We start from the raw sequence: 22,385 nt of genomic DNA on the forward strand, positions 1-22,385 counted from the left end.
AAAGATGTTTGAGGCCATCTAGTCCAATTCTTTTATTTTGGAGATAATGAAACTGAGGCCCAGGGTTAAATCATTTGTCCAAGGTAATGAAGAATTGAGAGTTGGGATTTGGACTTAGGTCCTCTGATTCCTTCTCTTACATCATATGTCCTCAATTTTGTCTTCTAAGCATCAGTAGTATTTAAAATTTATGCTGTTCATTTGTCAAATCTTTGCTGCTTTGTATTATCAGTCAACTTTTCATATGTAGGTCCTATCTGACTATAAGATTCTTGTAGGCAAACCCGCTGCTCTATGTGTCTTTGTATTTCCTAAAATTACTAAAGCCAGGGGATTATATACTAGAGAAACACCATTTTAAGTAATTGATTAGTCTGCCAAAAAAGATCATGGATTTCAGTCCTCTAAGAAAGCTCTTATTAAAAGACATTAGATCTTCAGGCTGGGAGAAGCCCTAATTAAGGTCATTTAGTCTATCCAGAGACATCTAGAGTTTTTCAAGCTTCCAAAGTCAAATCTTTAACATCTAATGATGGAGTAAGTCTGCCATTTAAGATATAATATCTTTACAAGATATAAAAATATCTTACCCAAAAGCTGCTAAACCTTTAATAATGATTCTCCTCATCTTACACTCTTGCATTGTGACTTATATCTTCATATATACATACACACACATGCATTTGTACAAATGTATATGTCATTTCCTTAAATAGATCATAAACTTTTTTCTTAAACCCTTACCTTCTGTCTTAAAAAAGCAGCAAGTAAGGGCTAGGCAACTGGGGTCAAGTGATTTGCCCAGGGTCACATAGCTAGGAAGTATCTGCAGCCAAATTTGAACCCAGGTCCTCCCATCTCCAGGCCTAGTACTCCTATCTATACTGCATTATCTAGTTGCCCCCAGATCATAAACTCTCTGAGAACAGGACCATGTCTTTTTAAATTCATAATACCTAGAATTTAATAATAGGCACTCAATAAATATTTGTTGATTAAGGAGAAAAATCCCAACTATTATAGATAACATCTTTTTTTTTTTTAAACTCTACCTTCTGTCTTAGAATCAATACTGTGTATTGGCTCCAAGGCAGAAGAGTGGTAAGGGCTAGGCAATGGGGGTTAAGTGACTTGCCCAGGGTCACACAGATGGGAAGTGTCTAAATCCAGATTTGAGCCCAGGACCTCCAATCTCTAGGCCTGGCCCTCCATCCACTGAGCCACCCAGCTACCCCCTATAGATGATATCTTATGTCACTTAGGATTTACCACCTTCAGTAGCATGAATGATTTTCCTGGTCAGTGACTTTTTAATTCTTCAAATTTGTCACTTTTTTCCCCTTTGCTGTTTTTAGGCTTGGTCTTTTAACCTTTATTCTTTCTTCTACTTACTTCATGGACATTACTTTTCTTCAAGGCAGAATTTCCTCTCTTCTATTTTCTCCTTTATTTCAACCTTCATCCCTTCACTCTCAACATATACCCTGGTGGGGGCAAGGAAAGTCACTCATCTGACCTTTTGAAGGTACATTAATTTTTACAGTCCACTTGTGTTTCACCGAGAGAGGTCATTACACAGAGTAGCTGAGAAAGAATCTATCTCCTCTCTGAGAGCTTTCACCTTGACTGTGACTATACACAAAGTATGAATTTCCATCATTTCTCTACAAAATTCCATTCTGTGATCTTACTTTTACCACACTGCCACTTGATTGTGAGATCTTTATTTTTCAATTTTAAGCAGTTTTATCTTAATAGGGAAAACAGGGTATTTTTAAGTACCCGACTATCCCCACAGAAATAATTAGGAATGTCAAAAATGAAAAACGGCACATTTCAGAGAAAAACAGGAAAATAATTTATACAGCATCAACATTATAAATAAAAAGAACTTTATAACAATTATCAATAAAATGACAAAACACAATTGCAGAGGACTGAAGATGATGTTGCCCACCTCTTGTTAGAGGTGACAGAAATAAAATACAGAGAGATGTATTTGTGGGAATTTGTTTTGCTTGACTATTATTATTGATAGTTTTCTTTTCTACTTTGTTCAATGGGGTTGGGGAGTAGGGAAGGGAAGGAGTGGAAGGGAGAGAAAATAAATGCTTATACAAAAACAAAAAAAGGGAAGATTAAAAATTGGGTGATTTGCTGGTTTTGGTGTTACACATCTAAAATCCCTATGACTAGGGAGGATGAGGCTGTTCAATTGACCAGTTGTTCAAGAGTTCTGTGCTGCAGTGGCCTAAAGTCATTTGGGGTTCTCACTAAATATAGCACTGTTGTGAATGGAATAGGGAGCCATCAGGAGATCTGAGGGGCAAACTGGCCCAGGTGGGAAACAGAACAGGTCAAAGCTGAGTAGTGGTGAGACCAGACCTCTGACTGAAGGCTGAACTTCCAGCCCAGGCAAGATAGAGAGACACAGGCTCAAGGAAAAAAAAAAGAAAGAAAAAAGAGGTTATCTTTCCAAGACAGTTTTGTTTTACATGGCTCACAGTTTATATTTCTGTAGGTAGCAGAACCAAATCTATTATTGGTTTAGACTTGAAAGAAACTTGAGCTATTGGTTCTGTCACAGTGAACAGTTCTTTCAAGGAAATGGCAAATAATTGGCCATCAAACACAAAATTCTTCAACTATAGTGTATGTTGACTTGTAATGCTTGTAAAGTGACACATCTTGATCTTGGAAAATTATTTCTTAAATTTTTCCTGTGTAACAGGGTGCCATATTAAATTACATGGAGGGTTTCAAGTGTCCAATTTATTACATATGAAACTTAAATTGGATTTGAATTTATTGTGATCATTTGTTATAATTCACTTGCACAAATCTTCTATTTGATAGTTGTACTTAGGAACACCTGGTTTATGATGACCAGTTTTTTTGTAGATATAAAACTTCCATCTTATTAAGGGTTTTAAAACAGGGAGAAACAAAAATAATGATACTGACTTTTTTGATATAGATTTTTAGAAATAATAAATTCCCAAATATATTGCATTCCTGAGTACAAAGCACTCGACATGTCTGTATAATCATGCAGAAATGACAAACCCCAGACCAAGAGAAGTCAAACAAGTTACCTGAAATCTCTTGGGCAAATTTCTGCTGGAGCCAGACACACTTCTAAGATATATATTGTCTAACTACTAGTTAGTATTTTTTGACTAAATTACAGTATTTGGTTTAGAGATGAATTCTTTTATGAATCTTGGATTTCAGTTCCACTTTTACTCCTATCCTTTTTCATCCAGTGCAAATTATTGTCAGTCTATCTGCAAAAGTTTCATTTTTTTTTTAAAGAGAGAATGAGAGAACGAGAGAGTGAGGGTGTGAGTGATAGGACCAAGACCATTCATTTGCTGTCTTTTACTCAGTATATCACTGGCTTGCTTCCTTTTCTCTATCTCTTTGATCTAGGAAATAGAAATAAACATTTCCTTAACTTCGATGCTTTGCTGAATTCATGATTTCATCAGTATGGATGTACCCTCAAGTACAACAATCTGCAACCAATCCATGCCCTCTCATCCTGTGATATTTTTTCACGTCATTCTGTAATTCAAATTCAAAACGCTTGAGGGTTTTCTCTGGCTCTTTTAATATCTGATAGCAATCAATGCATTTTCCTCATCCCTTATTCTTACTAATGATTAGTTCATTAATTTTCTGCTCATATAAGGTTGTGATCATGTCTTTTATGCCTTTTCTTGCAATCCAACCTATACTGGTAGAATGTAATATGCACCACATCCTCTGGGTTACTTACAATTGTGAATCTTCAGACACTGTAATGTTCCATGATTTTCAGGCATACAGCATCACCAGAAGAACGGTGATATTAAAAAGATGGGCTTTGTGGCACAAAGTTGCTTTGAATCATTGAAAATGTTGTACAGTTTCTGGAATATGATCCAGGCCAGTTCCCTCTTTTCAAATTGGGACTTTCTTATTGTCCATCAGCAGTGCCTACTCAACACTGATAAATGTACGAATAGACTAATGCAATGAGTTTCATTTCAAAATCTGGGCAATATGTGTTCTTCATCTGCTTTTAGCTAGGCAGATACCTATTTTTACTATAGATGTCAATGAAAAGCTCTTGTTGGCTCAATTTCAGCACAATGTCTTCTGCACACAGGAGAACAGGAAAAGCTCCTATCTGGATTTTGTATAAGACATCATCTGCCACAGAGTCACGCACACATACTTAATGCCAAAAGGTAATTGGGTATACTTTTGTGGGCATTTTTCTTCCCGTCTGATGCCACTTTTGTTATTGATACTTAGAAGATCACTAAACAAAATTATCTTTGTGTTTCTCCTGAGTACTAACTTCAGATCTGTACGAGAGCTGGCTGTATCTGGCTTCCTACTAGGCTGTAAGATCATTGAGGAAAGTAGCTACATTTCCCTTTTTCTCTTCATGGCTTAGTACGAGTGGTTTACTAAATATAATGTTGTAAAGTACCCTCCAAATATTCCATTTGCTTGTTCATTTTAATGTTTATATGTATGTACTTGTTAGATTTGAACTTGTTTCTGAGAAAATCAAGGGATGGGTGGGGGGGAAGTTAAGCAGGAAAAAAATATCTATTTAGGAAATGCTTCATAGAAGCTTCTTTCACAGTGTTATGGTGCAAAGTTGGGCCACATAAAAAGCTCCTCATCAGTAGCTAGGGCAGAAACTTCATTGTGCAAAACAAAAATCATCCTGCTATCCCAAACAGATTCTAAACTATGAGAGTCAATTTATAGAAAAAATGAAAATAGTATACATAATCCTTAAACCTCTGATACAGTGTCAGCTCTAGAAAGTACAAGCAAGACAAAAAATGAATCATAGGCAAATACTGTAGATATGCAGTGAGGAGGAAAAATCTGCAACCTGTAGGCACTCCATTGAGTTCATTGCTCATTTTCTCCATACTGAGCTTTAAAAAGCCCACAAGGTAGTCACAACAGTGACAGAGGCTAATGTGGTGATTCAGCTGATTTTCTACCCGAGTGCTTAGTCTCCCACCATCAAAGCCAGGGCACAAAAAGGTGCTTTCCTCTTTGATTGAACTTAAAGTAAGACTGTAGGGGGGAATGTTTGTTCTCAGGAGATTTAATGCCATCTGCACTGTGCGCTAGGCTTCGAGGCCAAAAGAGTGTGATTATTTCCATAATAACCATCTCCCACCATGCTTCACTGCGTTACTGAAATCAATAAAGTTATTTGAAAGGTGACAGCATTTACATTGAAGAGTAACACTTTTCATCTTTCCTTTTATAATGTCTATAAACTATTGAATTCAGGAACAATTCTCACCAGATTTACTTAGAGCCCCAATACTTATCTGACTGGGTATAGACACCAAAGAGATACAGTGGTGTGCAAATCACCTAGGACAAAATTAAGTTATTGATTAAAAAAAGAGAGGTTATAACTAAAAAAATTCATATATATATTTATTTATGATGTATTTTTGGCTTCGGTCACTTGTTTTACATGATTTGGCATTAAACTCACAAGATTGAATTCTTCATAATTTTAATCACCCTGAAAATTAAGTTTACTTCTGATGAACACTCCATTTTTTCCAATTCTAGCTTTGATTACAGTTCTCAGGCTTTCAGTGGGAATTAAATTAAACTTCGCCTATGTTAGAAATTTTGTTTTTATTGGTATGTTATTTTTCTCCATTTCCTAATCTCTCTCCCCTTCTATCTTGGAATCAATACTCTGTATTGGTGGTTCATAGGCAGAAGAGTGGTAGGGCTAGGCTCAACACTATACACCTAGGAAGTGTCTGAGGCCATATTTGAACCCAGGACCTCCAGTCTCTAGGCTTGACTCTCAATCCACCGAGCTACCTAGCTGCTGCCTAGACAGATTTCCTAACCTTTTATATGATGTGGTTTAAGGCTGTGTTCCGAATTCTATTTCTACTTGTGAATTTCTAAAATTCTAGAACTCTGCTTCTAAGGATATGAATGTATTTATTAACCATGTACCCTTTCTTCTTTTTCTTTTCCCCCTTAAACCTTTACCGTACCATATCACTTCTAAGACAAAAGTGCAATCAAAGCTTAAATGACTTGCCCTGGGTCATCAAGCTAGGAAGTATCTAGAGGTCATATCTGAACCTGTCTTTCCAACTCCAGGCCTGCCTCTATTCACTGAGTCACTTAGCTGCTGCTCCTTCTGTTCTTATACCTTATTCCCCTCCATGTGCTCTGTGATCCAGTGACACTGGCTTTCTTATTGTTCCTTACATAAGATATTCTGTCTCCCTCATAAGTCTAGGCATTTTCGCTGGCTGTTCCCTATACCTGGAAATCTTTCCCTCACCTTTTTTTCTTTATTTCCCTGGTTTCCTTCAGCTCTCATCAAAAAAGCTACTTTCTCTAAGAAGCTTTCCCTTGTCCACCTTAATGCCCTTCTTTTGAGATGATCTATGATTTACTTTGTATATATTTTGTTTGTAATAGTTGTTTGCTTGTTAATTCTTATATTAGACAGTGACCACCAGAGAGTAAACCCATCACTTAACAGAGTGCCTGGCGAAGGGCAAGCTCTTAAAGGCTTGTTCATTGACTTGACAGATTCATCATCCCCATAACTGGAATGTGACTTCTAAGCCCACTTCGAAAAAAAGAAACTCCTAAAAGGTATTTTTTTGGGGGTGCATATGCACAACCTGATGATGTCCAGATCCTACAGGATCATTTAGCCTTCTTCTAACAAGGTTTTGTATAACCTTGAATGAAAAATGAGCTTCATTTTTTTTAAACCCTTACCTTCCATCTTGGAATCAATACTGGATATTGTTTATAAGGCAGAAGAGGGTTAAGGGCTAGGCAATGGGGGTCAAGTGGCTTGCCTAGGGTCATACAGCCAGGAAGTGTCTGAGGCCAGATTTGAACCCAGGACCTCCCATCTCTAGGCCTGGCTCTCAATCCACTGAGTTACCCAGCTGCCCCCCTGAGTACTGATTCTAAGATAGAAGAGTGGTAAGGGCTAGGTAATGGGGGTTGAGTGACTTGCCCAGGGTCCCAGTTAGGAAATGTCTGAGGCCAAATTTGAACCCAGGACCTCCCATCTCTGGGCCTGGTCCTCAATCCACTGAGCCCTACAACTGCCCCTGAAAAATGAGCTTCATTATTAAAAATTACCTTTTAAAAAACTTTCAGTATTCCAATCTTCTTACTGTTTTGCCCATGAAAAGATTTTTTCCTTCAGAGTAGCGCTTATTAGTCATTAAAGAAACAACAATCGGTCTTGTTCTTCCAATTTTAGGAAGTTTACACTATGCAATTTAGAGGAATAAGTCGCTAGATCCCTGTGAAAGTTTTTGCTTATTTCTGGAGGATTAATTAGGCTGCTCTGCAGCAACAGTTTGCCAGTTCTTGGTATTATTTTTTGTTTTGGACAACACAGGACTTTGTGCTTTCATGCAACTGATTCTGTTTCACTGTTGGCTTGAATATGAAATACTTGACTTTCTCTACACTGCCTCTGTATTATCTCCAATAGTCACTGAAACTTTCTGGTTAAGGGCTAGACCTTCTATACATTTCCTTAGAGTAAAACCCACAGAATTAAAAACATGAGAAAATCGAAATATGTTTCTGGCACAAAATCTAGTACTCAACTGATAGAACTGATGGAACCAACTAAAGATGGGGAAAACAAATCAGTCTAATTTCATCTGGTCCAGGTTAGACATTTTGTGTTAGCTTAGTATTAGCATCTGTTGGTGATGGAATACTATTGTGCTCAAAGGAATAATAAAGTGGAGGAATTCCATGGAGACTGGAATAACCTCCAGGAGAGACAGATACACTATGGCACAATCAAATGTAATGGACTTCTTTAGTGATCCACGACAATTCTGAGGGACTTATGAGAAAGAGCACTATCCACATCCAGAGAAAGAACTGTGGAAGTAGAAACACAGAAGAAAAACAACTGCTTGATCACATGGGTCGATGGGGCTATGATTGGGATATAGACTCTAAATGATCATCCTAGTGCAAATATCAATAATATGGAAATAGGTCTTGAGGGGGATGGGAGGAGGGGAGAGAAAGAACATGAATCATGTAGCCATGGGAAGATTTTCTTAATTAAAAAATTTTTTTAATTATAGAGATGTTGTAGAGCCATAGCAGGGTAGACTGACATACTCCTAGGAATAATGATAGCCTTTAGGCCAAACAGATGCAGTTAATTTATATACTGGCAAACTGCCTTTGTGTTTGACATATCTTATTCAACTCTTCTTTCCTGTGTTACTCTCATAAATCTAGTTAACATCTCAGAATGAACACAGAAACACATGTTTATTCTTGAAATCATATGAAGACATGAAAAAAAAAAGTTTGATTCATTGTCTTGAGTTCTTCTGTGTATGTAGCTATATTATGATTGCCCGGTAGCATAATTTTTAAATATTAATAACGTTCACTATAATTCTATCTTTCATATGCCCAGGCATTTGCATCTTTCTATTCCATTTACTAATACCAGGGAAAAAATAATAATGATGATACAGAATTAGAATATTAGAGTTGGGACATTTCTTACTTTTTTGCCAGGGATAGGGACCTGGTTTTCCAGAAGGCAACAAAGGATTCCCTGACTTTTTTGGGACATACAGATATGACACTTCATTTCAAGAGCCAAATAACAAATCATGATCCTATCAATCCTCTTTAGTTTTCTAAGTTAAAAGTTAAAAGAACAAGACAAAAATAGATACACTAAAATGACTTCTGTGCTTTTAAAATGAGTTCATAAAAACTATTTGTGGGATTAGATATGAAAATTTATTTAAGTTAATATGCTACTTATTTCATGGATTTTAGACTACATAATATCTACAGAAAAATTTAGGTGTGTTATGTAATAAATAAAAAATGGCATCTTGGAGTATGGTATAATATTTCCTATAAACTTCTCACTTTCCCCACTATAGAATAAAGTTACAACTTCCTGATATCAAGACAAATGGTTACTTTTGTGGAAAAAAAGCAAAAATGGGTTTTGGCATCATATAGAAAAATATGCTGATCTCTAATTTTAAATAGCTACTTTATGGGTCTATAAGTATATATGTTCTCACAGAGAAATGTAACGGCACAATTATTAATGTTATCTCACAAGTCAGAAGAGTCTGATTTGGGGCAATGTTTGACAGCAATATTGAGGAAGGATGCTAGCCATTCAAGCAAAAATTTGAGATTACCGTTTCTGTCTAATGATATCCTAGAACATGTTGGGGTTGAACATCATGGTGCAAATCCACCAATGTGGTCAGCAGTAAGACTAGCAGGATGCAAGTGGAGGAATCCATGCAAGGGACGAGTGGGGCAGTGATTTTATTCTTGCTCTGCATGGCAGGGTACAAAAGTAACAATCTCTTTATAATCCTGGGCAAATGACTTAACCTGTCTGGGACTTGGTTTTGTTCTCTGTATCTGTATCTTCATCTGTAAGATGAAGGAATTGGACCATATGATTAAGATTTCTTTGATTTTCAGATGCCATAATCTGATCCTTTCCTTAAAAAAAAAAAAGGAATAAGAATTAACAAGCCCTATAAGTCTAATCACCTGCCAGGAAGGACTCCTGCGTCACTTGTCTTTTATTCTCTTCCCTAATGGCCGTTAGGTTCCAATGAATACTGGCTATGATGACTTCTTCCCTTGTCTCCTGCTGGACACAGGTGAGGAAAATTAATGTTGAATTGTGTTATTTATGAGCAATATTTCTATATGAATCCTTCCATTTCCTTAGACTCCAACCTCAAGTTCCTCAAGATATGGGCCTTTACTCTTTGTTTACCTCATAAACAAAAACCAACCCAAGCAAGGCTTTCCCCAGCACATGCCCTTTCTGTTCTTGCTATTACTATCATAAAGTTTTAAGAGTGATCTGGTCTATGAGAGAGGAGAATAAACTAGTGAAAAACTGATTTAAATAGCTCATGCTTTTCTAGCAAAAGATTGCTAGAGAAAGCTGTGTTTCATAAACTGGTTAACCAGCCAATTTTCCTAGGTTGGTGAAACTGCAGGGATGAAGTAATAGGAGAGGAGCCGAGATCTATAAGTCCACCTCCTTATCAAAATATCCACCAATTGGAATTGCCAGGAAAGATCCAACTGATTTCCTGTTAGATCAATCATAAAGAACACATATGTCAGTATAAAATACATTGTCATTTGAGGTCTTTGGTGCAAATGGGTGGCATGCCACTGACCTGTCCTTTATAAACAGATTGCATGCCCCTATTAATAAATGATATTATAGTGGGTGAAATAGCTTCATTTTATTTGGTTAAAGTTCTGATAATACACAATCTGTTATCATGTCTTTTTATTTCTCATCTTTGATTTCAATTTTTAAAATACTTAATGTTGTATTTTCAAGTGAGGAATGAAATTTATGTACTGAATGTTTAGATCCTTCACATTCATGCTACTAAACTAATAGCAAAATTTTAACAAGACACAGTGTACCTGGCAGAGCTAAAACATTATATTCTTACAAATGGATCTACCCTGACTGTCTTTAGAAATCATAACTACATAGAAAGAAGATGATGTGTTTCCAAAGTCATCTTGCTCTTGTAGGATGAAAAATAACTCTGCAGAAAGAAGATAAACTTTTTCTGAGATGATTATCTTCTCCAGATATGTCTTTTATATAATTATGAGCCATACTGTTGCTTTCACAATTTAGTCAGTAGCCAATTGGATGATACCAAAGTTCTATAGGGCCAACAATGGAAAATGCCAATATATGATTTCTATCATTAAAATGGCTCACTGGGATAGATCTTTTCTTTTGTATAATGAAGAACCACTCACTCTCTTGCTTATTTTTGTACAAAGAATGGTAGAAGGGGCACTTGGAAAGCAAAATTTTAAGTCACACTGTTCAGAGTGTTATATTGGTTTAGTTCCTCCAGATGCTGAACTAGATATTATATAGCTAAGAGAAAATAATCATTACAGGTCAAATTCTGTTATGTTAAACTTGATGCAGTTGGCTGCCCAAATTCTTTTGTTGAATGAGAATTTTCTTATATAGAATATTGCTTAAATATTCAACATAAGACATTCTATGTTCCAGACATCTCCTGGAGGTTTTACATCTTTTAGTCACACAGGATTTATTTGTTGTAATGCATATTTTAGTGACATTCGGTTTTTATTTTCCCAGAAGTCTCAAAATGACTTGCTTTAAAAACTTAAAGAGTACTAGATACTTCAAATATAGGCAAATTGTAAACTTTGCTTTCTTATAAGTAAGTCATGGTTAAGTGGGAATGTCTTCCATATGAGAAAAGTGTGGAATACTTGTCAAAGAATACTTGGGTCAAATTACAGTTTAAATACTACTAGTTATTATAAAACTTTTCCTAACTCTTCCAAATTCCTCATTTAACACCCCCTGCATTTTATTGTTTTGATTCTCTTCATATTTATTCTGTATATCCTTATTGATGTTTTTGATTTTGTACTGATATCCTTATTGATGTCTCCTCCTATTAGAATGGAAACCCTTTGAGAGTAACTTTTATTTCATTCTGTGACTATCTCCAATTAGCACAGGGCCTGGTACATGGTAAGTGCTCAACAAATATTAGCTGGCAATGAAGAAATGGATTTCTATATTAAAAAATAAACATAAATCATTTGAGTTTAAATATGTAGGAAATCAATGGTACTTCAGTGGAGGGCACTGCTGGTTTTAGCAATGGCCAGAGAATGTGTGACCTAGGGGCACAGTAATTCTAAATGGCTAATCAGCTCGATTATATATCTGAAGTCACCGATGGTAACATAATTTGATTCTTTGATGAACTGTACTGAATTAGGTATTGACTGGTATAAAAAAGTTGAGTGGGTACTGAACCTCTTGAAATCTGTTGCTAAGATATAAGCTGTCAAATTGTGTTATGTAGGAGTTCTTTCAGGCTGCTCTCCTCCTGGAACCTTGTAGGCACCCTACTGCTAGCCCCTTTCACTACAGATTTCTATAGAAGGCTGGAAACGAGTGGCCTTATCACAGCAAGCAGAATAATTTGGCAGATAAACCTGTGATCAATACAAATGATCCTTTTTGTTTTTAAAGCTAGTTAAGAGATGCAGAATTCAATAACTCTAAAGATAACTTCCATTCATTTTACCTCAGTCTTATCCAAAAATATACTGAGAGCAAGTTCATGCTGCACAATGTTATTTTTGTGCAAAAATTCATGTTAGGGTAATGAGAAAACCTATGCACTCCAAAGCATGAGAAAATTCAGAATCAAGATGGATCAAGAATCACTTGGAATCTTTTTGTTTTGTGGGGATTAAACAGTTTGTGTGATATTAGCTAAATTTTTCTTAAGATTCTGAAGAAGTAGTTTGAAAAAAAGGCAACAATACATAATTAAAAAAACCCTCAGTTATGTGTCTATGTAATAACCAGTTGTGAATTGGGCTATGAAGCATTAGATAGGACACTTGTGGAAAGGAAACTAGACTAACAGTTTGTGTGGGGGAGGGCCAACTGGGAGGGGCAGTTGGGTCTTGTGACTAGCATTGCCTTCGGGCTGGGGGAAGACTGGGGTCCTGGTGTTGGAGGAGAGAGGAGCTTGTTCAGCCCAGTCTGGAGTGGCATGCTCTTCTTGGTTCAGCCCAAAGACACAGGCTTCTAAAGGTTAGAATTGTTCTTGTTTGCTTTCTGTCTATTGCTAAGATTCTGAATTAGAACAACGAGAGTAGATGGGAGTGGGACAAACCCTCCGCCAGCCTCTAGGGCCTGGCCCTATACTCTGAAACTAAGGAAAAACTCCAATTCCATCTGGATTATTAAACTTTATATTATTTATATTTGCAGTCAGATAAATGGACTATCTTTTCTGATCATAGAGGGAGCTGAACTTCAGCTCAATCATTCCAGGACAAAGAGTCCTTATCGGACCCCTGTGGCTTCCTCTCAGCAGGGGGCATCTCCCTCCCTTGCCTCACCAAGCTATATACCCTCTCTTCCCTCAACCTCCTCCATACCCTCCTACAAACCTCCCATTATCCCCTGTTTTCCAATCTTCCTATTTCCTTTCCCAATAAATATTACACACTTAAATATATGTTAAGTCATCAGAGTTGCGGCAAATTTAGTGATTCATAGGCTTTCAACATCTGGAACTTTAGTGGTTTTATTCGAGCTTTAGTGAAGAAGTATAATGTATTTTTACTTAATAAATTAATCTCTTTGGCAATCTCAGTATGTGTGATTATGATAAAATCAGTCTATAATAACTTAAAAACTATACTGGGAAAAGGGTACCTAGTCTGTGCATGGTTTTAAGTAGATTACCCAGTTACTTTCAACTTGTTTCTTACCAAATATTCATTGATTTTAATCATCTCTGAAACTTGACTAAATCTGAGAAAGAAAAAAAAATCTAATACAGAGAAGGAAACCCAGAGGATATTAATACTATGAGTCCACATGCTGGATAAATGTACCAAAATTGAAAATAAAAGCAGTTTTACTCATAAAAGGAATAAAACTATTTATTGGACCAAGAAATTATTGCAGAGAACAAATTGCAAGCATTAGAGACTTAATGATCAATATTGGCAATTACAGAAACTAAAGATAATTCTCTTAGAATTACCACTATATATTCAAAAATGTATTTTTCTAGGTTCTTTTCCATCTTTTTTCTTTTCATATAGCCACAAATGATTGCCAACCACAGTAGCTTTTAAATTCAATTGGTTTGCTAGTTATGAGAAGAAAAAAAAAGACTAGTAAACATAAAAAAAAGTGTTGATTGTTGGTTGTTTCCAAGATAATGGGAGAAATAGAATGGTTAAATACTAAACCAAATGTATTTGAAAGATGGCTTTAATGTTTCATATTTATATGTGCACATGCATGTGCATGTGTATATGTCTAAATCCCCTAAGTCAGTTATAACGCTGAATGAGGTTCAAACATGCAAAAGAAAGAATTAATGGCTTACTTTGCAAGAGATATCAAAACTATTTCAGGCTACTTCACTAAGGTACTTGAATGCACTAAATGATTTCCTACTAGGTGAAAAAGTTAATGCCCTTACTAATAGTCTACACTTTTCTGTAATATCAAATCTATTATTTAATATCCCTAATGAAATTTGAAAATATTTGTTGATTAAAAACTAAGCGCTTCACATTACTTAAAAATATTTAAGAAAAACAAGAACATGATAACAGAATATATCACATAGATTTTTATATCAATCTTTTACCAGAAATCTCACTTATAACCTCTCACCATTTCTGCTCCTGAGTTTGTTGAACATTTTTAAGTTGTGGATATAGGGAAACTGTTACCTTTAATTATTATATACTGATACTCAAAAAAAAAAAAAACCAAAAACCTCAAATAAACCACTATCAAAACCATATTTTGGGAAAACTTAAAAAAAAAAGAAAGTTAAATTTACTTGGCAAAGACTTGAGAATAAAATCTAGTTACTATTCAGTCAATATGAAATCAGCTTAATAGGCATTTTAATTTTGTATGCATTTAAAACAAAGGATCATAGATTTAGCATTGGAAGGGGCCTCAGAAGTCATCTAATTCAACCCTTTTATTTTATAGATGAGAAAACTGAGGCCCACAGACAAAAAGTGACTCTATTACACACAGGTAAAAGCAACAGAGTCAAGCTTGAAGGTCCTTGGATTCAACATCCAGTGCTCTTTCTAATGTACTAAGGTGTCTCCAAAAAATTAAATTATTTACAAATTAAAGATACTTCCTAGCTTCCGAGCAAGACTTAACCCTAACTTTTCTTTTTTTTTCCCTACTTTTTTTTAAACCCTTACTTTCCATCTTCAAATCAATACTCTGTATTGGTTTTAGGGCAGAAAGAATGGTGAGAGCTAAGCTGTGGGGGTTAAGTCACTTGCCCAGAGTCACACAGCTGAGAAGTGTCTAAGGCCAGATTTAAAACTAGGACCTCCCATCTTTGGGTCTGGCTCTCAATCCACTGAGCCACCAAGCTGCCCCCTTAATCCCAACTCTTTAACACTCCTCTGCTTTGGAATTGATACTTAGTATTGATTCTAATGCAGAAGTTAAGGGTTAAAAAACAAACAAACAAATTAAAGAACTTTTGTCACTGCAAAGTTTGGGTATATCCTTAAATGAAGACATATCCTATGCACGTTTATGTTAAAGATTTTTCAAAGTAAACGCATTCTTTCCTATAAGATATGGGAGGAAAATTGAAATGTTTCATAATGAAATGAACATGAACCCAATATTATAATTTCAACTTATTCTGCAAAATAATTTTCCCTCCCAAATATCTAACACTGTAATTTTTGAGTGTCTTCTACTTTTATCTATTTTTCAAATTTAAACATTTTAAAAGCCTTCATATACTTGTGACGGAAAGAAGTAATTTTACAATTTCACACCCAATGATATTGATATCGTTATCCAGCAAGACCTAAATTCTTGGGCTGTAAATGACAGCACTCTCCCTTGTCTCAGGATCAATCCAACCATATCTTCTCTTAATCCCACTGTAATGAATTGCCTACATTCTAAGAGCTAGTACATTTGCAGGTCAAGTGGTCAAGCAGATGTTTCTGTTAAGAAAGACATTTGTTATATTTACTACCACATCAATACTAAATGAGGCAAAGCTAATAATACCTTATGTTTCTATGGAGTTTACAAAATGCTTTCCCCACAACAACCTTTTGAAGTAGATAGAAAACTCCCCTATTATTATCATCTGCATTTTACCTATGAGGAAACCCAGACTTAGAAAGATAAATGATTTGTCCAACAAAATTTCTTTGGGAATTAGGATTTAAATTCTCCATCTCTTGATTTTAACTCCAAATCTGTACTGCACAAGGATAAGAATAATCAACTAGATCAGAGAATCATTTATATTTTGCTTCTAATGTTCCTGTGTGTTAGCAAGAATTACTATGTAAAACTGAAAACAACACCATATGAGTTCATAAATTTGTTAAACTATATCTACTATCCCACTTTACAGTTGTTTCTCTTACAATAATTAGACAAATTCTTTTACAATAATTAGAATGAAACAATATCAAAAGAAAATTGCAGTATGATTCTTAAAATTCATTATAGATAACTCTTTAAGCTAATTAAAAATAGTTATCATCTAAGTGACTATTACATTAAGCACTCCCATGTGATAGTTTTTAAATTTGGTTTCTTTGAAATATTTTCATGCTTTCCACATCAGATTCAAAATTTGGCTTAATACGATTTGCCAATAAATAGTTAATAAACATTTGTGAGGTGTCTATTATGTTTTAGGTAATACAGTCTTTGCTCTCAAGGAGTTCTCGTTCTAATGGGGAGACAACATGTGAGCAACTATGTACAAACACGTTGTACACAGGATAAATAGGAGATAATCACCCTGAGAGAAAGTACTATAATTTAAAGGGGATCAGAAGTTGATTCCTATAGAAGGTGGGATTTTTACAAGGACTTCCCTGGCGTCATCAGGAGGAAGAACATTATAGGTATAATGGAGAGCTAGTGAAATTGCCTGAGTTGAAAGATGAAGTATCTGATTAAAACAATAGTAAGGAAGTAAGTGTTACTAGGTGGCAGAATATATGGGAGGAGGGGAGGCAAAAAATGTAAGGAGACTGAAAAGATATATGTGTGGGGGCATTGTATATGAAAGCCTTTGAGTGCCAGACAGAGGATTTTATGTTTGATCCCTGAAGTGCCAGGGAGACACTGGAGTTCACTGAGTGCGGGTTCACAAAGACAGTCAAACCTGTGGTTTATCAAGATAACTTTGGCAACTGAGTGGAAGATGGAATCAGGGGCAAAGACTTGTGGTAGGAAGACTGACAAACAGTAGTCATGCAGGAATGAGGTGACGAAGGCCTGTACCAGGATGACAGCAGTGTCAGAGGAGAGAGCGATCATATTATGCAAGGCATATTACGTAGATTAAATGGACAGGTCTTGGGAACAGACTGGCTATATGGAGCAAGAGAGTGAGAGGTAAAAGATGACACTAGGTTGAAGCTAGGGGACAGAGTTGTGAAGAACAATGAGTATTGGTACATCACTTAGCCCAGTGTCTGGCACACAGTTGGGACTTTATACATGTTGATGCTCTTCCTTTTCTCCTTGGCCAAATTCAAGATGTCCACTAGGCAGCTGGAGATGTGAAACTGCAGGTCAGCAAAGATATTAGGCCTTGCTTAGTAGACTTGAGACTCAGAAGCATAGGCATAATAATTGAGATCTCCAAGAGAAATGAGAGGGACAAGCCTACAGTTAGCATGGGAGTGGCCTGGATGAAGATCCAGTAAAGAGGACTGACAAGTAGTCTGATAGGTAGGACGGCTTTCTGTCTATGTTTTCCTTGTAATTCAATACTTTCCATTTCCAAAAATGCTTATTAAGAAAAAAAAAAAAAGCAGACTTCCCCAAATGCTGTTTGTATAGCACAGATGAAACTCTAAGAGGCTTATTAGTTCCTTTGCATTATTATCTTAAAAAATGACCTGTGATGTGTTACAGGATGAACTTGCCAGACCACCCTGATATACTTATAAATGGAGCCAAGACACAAAGTAATACTTCACAGCAAGGGTTTTTCTTATGACAGAAGATCCCGATGTTGACCCTGCTCCTTGTCAAACATCATCTTGATGGTTCTGGCTCAAATCTAAACTCAGCTGCTGGTCTCTGGCATACGTTTTGGGATGGATTCCCTTACCTTTCTCCTTGATCGAGTTTGATAAGTATAATGTTAAGCCATTCCCCAGTTGACAAATGGCCAAAGGATATGAATAAGTAGTTTTCATATGAAGAAATCAAAGCTATCTATAATCATATGAAAAAATGTTCAAAATCACTCTTGATTAGAGAAATGCAAATCAAAACAACTCTGAGGTACCACCTTACACCTATCAGATTGGCCAATATGACAGGAAAAGAAAGTGAACAGTGTTGGAGGGAATGTAGCAAAACTGGGACACTAATGCACTGTGGGTGGAGTTGTGAATTGATCCAGCCATTCTGGAGGGCAATTTGGAACTCTACCCAAAGGGCTATAAAACAATGCATATTGTTTGATCTAATAATACACCTGATACTTCTATATCCTAAAGAGAAAAAAAAAAGAGGAAAGGACCTACTTGTACAAACATATTTATAACAGCTCCTTTTGTGGTGGCAAAGAATTGAAAACTGAGCAAACGTCAATCAACTGGGGAATGGCTGAACAAATTGTGGTATATCCTAGAGATGGAATACTATTGTGTTGTAAGAAATGATAAACAGGATGATTTCAGAAAGAGGTGAGAAGACTTACATGAACTGAGGCAGAGTGAAATAAGCAGAACCAGGAGAACATTGTTCACAGTAACAACAATATTGTAGAATGATAACTGAGATTTAGTTGTTCTCAGTAACACAATGATCCGGGACAATTTTGAAGGATTTATGACAAAGAATGCTATATGCTTCCAGAGGAGGAATTGTTGAGTCAGAATGTAGATCAAAGCATACTATTTTTCCCTTTAGTTTTTATTTTTAGGCTTCGGTTTCATATGATAATCTCTTACAAAAATGAACAATATGGAAATGGGTTTTATGTGATTATATATATGTATAAAACCCAGATCAAATTGCTTACCAATTTGGGAAGGGGGTAGACAATTTGACTCAAAATGGCAGAAAACTTATGTGGAAAACTGTTATTATGTATAACTGGTAAAACAAAATATCTTTATAAAAAATAAAATTTCACCCTAAAAAAAGAAGTATAATATTAAAAAGTGATTTCTTTTTATCTTTAATTAGATACTATACATTTTGCTGCAAGGAAGGATAAAAAGTGAACCAATCAGTCAATTGCAGTGCTTTGGGGTCTGAGTTGTTCCCTATAATGGTACTCTTTAGAATAATGTAGTAATTGGAAAATTTCAAAGCTAGCCTATGATAAGTGATTACTGACATCAACAGAGTTTCACCCCAGAGGCAGATGGTGTAGTGGTGATTAGGGTTGGCCTCACAGTCTATGCCTAGAAGTAGAAAAAAGGTATAGGTTTATTTACTTTAGTTTTGGAAGTACCTCATAAGGAGCTTCCTTCACCATTGAAATTACAGGTCTGGTCAAACTCCCCCTCCCCCCAAAATAAATAAAACCTCAAAAATATTCCTGCAGCAAAGAATAGTGTTAGAAAATTTTATCTGGAAAAAAGGTCTTTATGACCAGAATGACATATTTTTGCATGGTTTTGGTGTGCAAGGTATAAATTTTAGTACTGAACAGTCTAAAAATGTAGCTACCTAAAAGTTTTAATGAAGCCTCATGAAGGACACTGAAGCAACAAGGAAGAAACCATCAGTGGAATTAATACTTAGCAATGAATAGGATCTCAAGCAAATGCTTTGATATCAAATGCTCTTCACTCTAAACAAGGTTTGTTGAATTATTTACAACTTGTGGGAAGAAGAACATCTGCTAGCAAAGGCTTCATAAGCAGAAACAGACAAATAGTATTCTTTTTTTCTTCCCACCCCTTCTCAAATTGCTTTGGAAATGCTTCTTACTGTGCTGGCATCGATACTGAATGTAAATACTATCCTGGAAGTCAATCTGTAAATACTATTTCATGAAGTAAATGTTTTTGTTTGTACAAGTGTTCCGTTTTCTTCTTTAGGTTTTTCTTTTCTTTTCTTTTTCTTTTTAAAAATAGTTTTATCCTTAAGATTTCAGAACAGGCATTCAACTCATCTGCAGCTGCATGGATAGGATTGCTACATGTTAGACAGATGGATAATTTTCAAACCCCGTGACAGCTTCTTTAAAGCTGTATCCTTCCTGCGGTTCATTCAAACAAGCAAATGGCTATATCAACTGCTGCTAACAGCTATTCTGTTACTTGGATTATTTATTGATTGACTTTCACTGAAGGAAAAATCATTTCCTGTTGCACATGACTTTATGAAGTTACAGTCTGGCTAGACATTTGGTTGATGGAAGATTAAAGTAAATGCAAATATGGTACCAAAACATGATCAGGGCCATGACCCACTTTACTTCAAGAAAGTAGTAGCATAAATAAAATAGCAGATAACCTCAAAATTTCTTCTATTTGTCTTTGTATTATGTTATTAGATGATAATACATTATTTAGGTTAATGCTAAACTTTCTGCACTTTTTAGTTTTAATTTTAAACCCATATATTCCATCTTAGAATCAATTCTATATATTGGTTCCAAGGCAGAAGAGTGGTAAGGGCAAGGTAATGGGGGTTAAGTGACTTGCCCAGGGCCACACAGCTAGGAAGTGTCTGAGTCCAGATTTGAACCTAGGACCTCCTGTCTCTAGGCCTGGCTCTCAATTCACTGAGCCACCTAGCTGCCTCCCAAACTTTTTGCATTTCTTAAGAATTTACATGTACACGCATAAATGTGTATATACACGTTGTTTTCCTTGATATAATATAAGTTGTCTTTGTGTCCCCATTAGCTAGCACAAAGCTTAGTACTTAATGTTTGTTGACTAGTGAGCAAAGTATCTAAGGTGTAAACCTTAAAATGTCTTAGACTTATGAATGTTGGAAATTTCACCATTGGAAAATTTCATACTTGGAAAAAATTTCCTACTAATAGTAAGAACTCTATTGGAATGTGAACCTCCTTGGCATGGGAGGATCCTTCTCCTCCCTACTTAAGACTACTTTAGGACAGAAACCTTTTGCTAAACAATGGAAAGGGCTTTGACCTATGCTTAAGCATAGAACAGGAAGTTCTTTGAGTCATGATTGATTTTAGAATTGATACAATAGAGATACTTGGAATGACAGAACCAGGTCTTGGAACTTCCAATCTCCACCCTACTCAGAGTAACAGGATTTAGGAAGGGCTGCAGCAAAGGATCAAGATTTAATTATTTGAGAATATGACCTTCAACATACATGTGCAAAGCCACAGACCTCTGGGCGGTCCTGGGTTAAACTAGAACCACCACTGGCACAGGGGAGACATCGATAGTGATTGGTAGATGTGAGAACTGAGGGCAGGGAACTTAGATGGTTTCCTTAAAGATAGTGGGGTCTGAGGAGAGAGAGAAGAGGTTTTGCTCTGAGGAGGTTGCTCTGAAGGAGGACTGAGGAGGGGTGGATGCTCTGAAGGAGTCTGAGAGGAGAGAGGTCCTGGAGGGAGAGCTCCTGGAGAGGTCTTGAAGGAGGCTGTGGAAGGAGAACTCAGGAGGAGTCAGGAGGAGAATTCTCTGGAAACATTTTTTGAAAGGAGGCTCTCTTGAAGGTGGAGCCTGAGGTTGGCATGAGAAGCCTTACCTAGAGAGATCTTGGGTGAGTGATAAAACCAACTGACTGATTTATTCATTCTTATTCCTTTCTTACTTTCTCTCTTTTTCTATTGATTAATCAGTGTATTATAAATTAAATTTCTCTATAAAACCCAGTTGGCTTGGGCATATTCATAAATTGGGAATATTCCCTGGTGACCATCTAATATTTATATAAAACCAAGACACAGTAGAAAACATATTTCAGCCGTCATAATTGATATATATATATATATATATATATATATATATTTCCCTTGCTCCCAAACATTTTAATCATCACAAAGGGTGAGAGATGTAACAGAAAGAAGGTAACCTAGGATTTAAAATTTGCTGAGGATAACTTGTACATATTCCACAAAATGACAAATAGCTAGCTAAGACCTGGCAAACTTCAAAAGAAGCCACGGTGAACATAAATGGGGGAAAGTGACTAGGTAGATTTTGCTATCTGGCATACATGAACTCTCAATGAATTGAGGGAGAAGGGAGGGATTCAAATGAAAAATCTGCATGTGGACAATGGAAAGATGATTTCATTCCAGAGAAACATAGCTACCTCAGAAAATATGCATGAGAGAAAAGCACAGCCCCCCCAAAATATGTACCTAACTGGAGTTTGTATGGAAAATGTTTGATTTGTAGGGTGAAATCTGAATGATCACTACCAAATTTGGAAAAAAAATTTGATTTTATGCTTGAGACACCTCCCTCCTCTCAGACTCAATGAACTAAAATCTGCAGTCAGTATGAATTTTATTACATTCTTATTAAATGCTTCTTTGCCTTTTAACATTCTGTGCTGTCAATCTGTTATGCATTTTATTGCTCTCGTTTGAGTCATGTGATTATTTAATAACAGTTTTCAAAATATATGAAGGGTGACAGAGGTTGTCAGTTACTTGTATTTTTCTAAAAATGTTAACAAATAGTTATCTCAGAGGGCTTTAAATGAGTAACTCCTCCCTTACAATACAAGAGAACAA

At 36.0% G+C, this 22,385-nt stretch overlaps 1 protein-coding gene across 1 annotated transcript in view; it reads right to left on the bottom strand.

The window, feature by feature from the left end:
- Positions 1–22,385, bottom strand: part of ITFG1 (integrin alpha FG-GAP repeat containing 1) — a 284,002-nt gene that overhangs the window by 24,282 nt on the left and 237,335 nt on the right. The window lies entirely within an intron of this gene.

Source organism: Monodelphis domestica, chromosome 1 (genome assembly GCF_027887165.1).
Source record: "Monodelphis domestica isolate mMonDom1 chromosome 1, mMonDom1.pri, whole genome shotgun sequence".
Lineage (NCBI taxonomy): Eukaryota > Metazoa > Chordata > Mammalia > Didelphimorphia > Didelphidae > Monodelphis > Monodelphis domestica.